Below are 4,409 nucleotides of genomic sequence, written 5' to 3'. Positions count from 1 at the left end.
AGGATCAATATTTGGGGACACATGATGGTATGTATGCTATGTTCAAAAAACAGTTTCCCCTTCTTCCTGTGAAGCCAGGGGAAATGCAGGACAATTTGATTCTTCTTTGTCAATATTCTGTATGCCTGACAAAGAGAACATTAGCCAATTGTGCAGGGAGATGCAGTTCTACCCACAAATACCTTCTATTATGGCTGCATCAATGGCCACAGTACTCAGTTTGAGAGCACTATCCTTTTTAAGGAAAGAAAAAGCTCAATTTGTTTGCAGTTCATAAGCATGATGATTGGGTTTCACACTGTTGTGAGATGTGCTTTCCTCAAACCTCATTACAACATCAACCATTACCCCATCTGACGTGAACTTGGTTGGAAAAATGAAAAGAAAAAGCTTTTGAGTGAAATTCCAATTCTCCCTTCACAAAGAGCCTCCCAGTATAAGAGCAGCCAAAGGGGCAGGTGCCTGCTGCCCAGTTTGGCTCTGAAACTCAGAAAGAGATTTGGGCAAGGGAAGGGTAGATGTTCTTTCACAGAAAGCTCTGGGAAAGAAAGAGTGATATTTATAAGGACCAGAGATGTTGGGTGGCGCTTTCCACAGAAGGGCACCACAGCATGATGTTTAAAAGCACAGACCTCTGGGGTGTGACTCTCAGTTCCATCACATGCAAGCTCTGGGACACTGGGTTCAGTACCTGACCTCTCTGAGCTTCAGTTTCCTCGTCCCTAAAACACACACAACAGTAAGTTTTTGTGAGGGTTAATTAAGTCCATACCCGTATTCTCATCCCTTGGTACCAAGGAGAGATTGGTTCAGGGACCTCTGTGGATGCCAAAATCCATGAATTCTGCAGTACCTTGTAGAATGTGGTGTAGCTATTTGCATATAACTACATAATACTGTGTACATTAAATCATCTCTAGATTATTTATAATACCTAATGCAATGTAAATGCTATCTGAATAGTTGTTCTGCTGTATTGTTTAGGGAATAATGACAGGGGTTAAAAAAAAAAACAAGGTCTGTGCATGTTTGGTATAGATGCAATTTTTGTTTTCAAATATATTTCAGCCGAGGTTGGTTGAATCCATGAATGTGGAACCCATGGAGACGGAAGACAAATTGTATATACTTAAAGGGATTAGAATCATGCCCAGCAAGGACCCAGACTACATTTGCATGAGCTGTTATTAGTAATATTTTCAGGTAACTCACAAAGCCTGCAAGTTGGATGCAGAAGTGAAGGGTTTGGTATAGAATTTAACTTTCCCACTAAATAGACTTCCTCCTAAGAATAATGATGTGCTGGCCTTCCCAGGCGTGAAGCAGCAAGCATGACTTTCTTTCCCTTCTCTTGAGCAACCAATCGTTCCCTGGATCCTTCCTTGACTGTCCCAGTCCTCATGACCCCCCATCACTTCTCAACACTCTCCCAGCCTTGAGGTCACAGACCAGTCAGGGCAATTCCCTGACACCAGCCCGCATCGCCTCTTCCAGTCATCCCTGAGCAGAGCTGGGCTCACACCCTGGTAAATGATGGCCACAGCATTCTACAGAGCAGTCTCCAGAGCTCAGCCTCCACCAGCCCTGGAAAGGCCAACCTCTTCTGATACCTGCCAGGACTCTGTAGAAGCCTGGCTTGGGTTTGCTTTCTGCATCTGATCTGACCCTGAAGTGGATCTCCCATAGCCTTTCTCCTACCACTCACTGGCACCCAATTCTCCAGGCCAAGAAGTCCCACTCTTCTTGTAGCCCCTGGCCTCAGGGAGCTGCTAAAAGCTGGAGACCACCAAGGGCACAGTGGGGTGGGGAAGACCTAGGCCCGGGCTCGGAAGGCTGTGGGCCTCCTCCTGGTAGCCCAGCTTACAGCCCAGCCTGACTCCCCAATCTGAGGGCTGAGGGCAAGCCATTCTCTTCCCCCAAGACAAGCCAAAGCCAACCTCCCCCACTGAAGCCCAATTTCTACATCTTTTTATTTATTTTTATTTTTGGTACTAGGGATTGAACCCAGGGGCATTTAACCACTAAGCCACATCCCCAGCCCCTTTTTAAAAATATTTTATTTAGAGACAGGGTCTCACTAAGTTGTTTAGGGCCTACTAAACGGCTGAGGCTGACTTTGAACTCATAATCCTCCTGCCTCAGCCTACGGAGCCACTGAGATTACAGGCATGTGCTACCATGCCCACCCCAAATTCTACATCTTTAAATAAAAATTTTCTATTAAAACGTAATATATATTCTTATAAACTTTTGGGGAAATACTGAAAGCAAAGAGGAGAGAGGAAGAAAACATTGATAATCCCATGATTTAGAATTAATAAGTCTAACAATGTGGTTTGATTCTGTCATAACAGATGTACTAGACATATGAGCTTCAGCTCCATGTGGTAGAAGGGTTTGGCCACCCTGTCCCCATCCCAACTAGTAGTATAGCAAGTGTCCATTTGACCTAGGAGACTCTCAAGCAAAGTCAACCTGAGTCCCTACTTGGGGTTCAGACACACAGGCCTGTGAGCTAAATGGACAGGCAGCTTTGTCACAGTTAATGCCAGTATCTACTTAGCAAAGCTATGGTGGCCTGATATTTGGTCAGACACCTATGAAGATGGCACTGTGAAGGTAATTTTTAGATGCAATTAGCATTTAAATCCGGAGAGTGAGTAAAAGGTGGTGCTCCATAATGTGGATAGGCCTCGTCCAATCAGGTGAAAGCCTCAGGCTTCTCCAAAAAAGAAGGAACACAGCCTCAAGACTGCCACATGGAAGCCCTGACTGTGTTTCCGGCCTGCCTGTCCTGCCCACAGAGTTTAGACTCTAGACTGCAACATCAACTTTTACCCAAATTTCCAGCTTGCCCTGGAGATTTTGGACTTGTCAGCCCCTGTGATGGCATGAGCCCATTTCTTAAATAAATACATAAATAGCCTGGTACAGTGGCGCATGCCTGAAATCTCAGTGGCTCAAGAGGCTGAGGCAGGTGGATCAAAAGTTCAAAGCAAGCCTCAGCAACATCAAGGCACTAAGCAACCCGGTAAGACCTTATCTCTAAATAAAATACAAAATAGGGCTGGGGATGTGGCTCAGTGGTCGAGTGCCCCTGAGTTTAATTCTCAGTACCAAAAAATAAATAAATACATAAATCTATCTTAGGTATGTACCCTACTGCTTCTGTTCCTCTGGAGAACTCTTGACTAACAGGGTCTGTCAAAGACAACATGGCAGGTTGCTCTGAAGGGGCATCACAGTGGGTCAAAGGACAGAGGACAGGAGCAGTCACAGTGGTATTATTTGAAGAGTTTTACACCCACCTTTCTGGGGACCTGTGGCACATTTAGCCATTTCAAGTACCAGAGCAATCCCATTAAATAAGCCACATGGCACTCCCTAATGGAAATCAGACTGCGGTGGCCACTGTGGTCACATAATGGGTAGTGCAAGAGGTCCACTCCACCTCCCGGTCTCAGTAGTTCCAGACAAGGGCAGGTGGAGCCTGAGTCTGCAGAGGCCAAGAACAGCCAGTGAGGGGCAGAGGGTGGAGGGCAGCCTCTTGCAGAGCTTCCATAAGGCAGGAGTGGTGATGCCCTGCTGTGGTTAGGGGCTGGGGGTCTCCCCTTGTGGGTCTGTGCAAGCCATCCACAAGGGACATGCATGGGATCAAGAAGCTGGAACTCAGTCATGTGCGCTGGCACATGCCTGTAAGCCCAGAGCCTCAGGAGGCTGAAGCAGAGGAGGACTGCAAGTTCAAAGCCAGCCTCAGCAACTTAGCAAGAGACCTTGTCTCTGAATAAAATTGAAAAAGGGCTGAGGAAGTGGCTCAGTGGTTAAGTGCCCCTGAGATCAATGCCAGGTACGTAAATAAATAAAGAAGAAGAAGCTGGAACTCTGAGCAGAGGTGACCATGAGAACATGTGCTCCCTGGAACATGCGAACGCCCAGAGAGGTCACTGAGCCTCCCCCTGGGGAGGCAGGATGGCGTGCTCACAGCAACTTGAGCTAAATCCCAAAGGACAGCTGTCAGCACATGCTAAGAGATACAGATGGGGAGGCCAAGGAGAAAGCAGCTCACACAGCGGGGACATGGCTTCCCTTCTGCACAGGACAGTGCGTGTGGCTGGAGGGTGTGGCACGTGCCTCAGCCTTTGTTCCTGACTGAATTCTGCCTTCAGTGCTGCTGATTACCTCTGTGTGTCAGGGGAAGGTGGGAGGGGGGAACCAGGAGGTGCCAGCGATGGCCATGGCCACCTCTGTATCCCCTCATTTGTACCTTGCAGAGCTTTGTCTTGTTCCAAGAACAGCTGAGGATCACACAGAAGAGCTCAGAACAGGCAGCAAGGATCCCAGCAGGATGGTGCATTCCTGTAATCCCCGCTACTCAGGAGGCGAAGGCAGGAAAATCACAAGTTCAAGGT

At 47.4% G+C, this 4,409-nt stretch overlaps 1 non-coding gene across 1 annotated transcript; it reads left to right on the top strand.

Annotated features, from left to right (window-relative positions):
* Positions 1–258: 258 nt before the first annotated feature.
* LOC143384402 (small nucleolar RNA U13) lies at positions 259–359 on the top strand. The gene has a single exon (XR_013089313.1). It is a non-coding gene; the product is annotated as a small nucleolar RNA U13 (small nucleolar RNA).
* The last annotated feature ends 4,050 nt before the right edge of the window (positions 360–4,409 follow it).

This window comes from Callospermophilus lateralis, chromosome 1, assembly GCF_048772815.1.
Source record: "Callospermophilus lateralis isolate mCalLat2 chromosome 1, mCalLat2.hap1, whole genome shotgun sequence".
Taxonomy (NCBI): domain Eukaryota; kingdom Metazoa; phylum Chordata; class Mammalia; order Rodentia; family Sciuridae; genus Callospermophilus; species Callospermophilus lateralis.
Note: the sequence above shows the minus strand (reverse complement) of the source record. Positions and strands in the feature narration are given on the sequence as shown.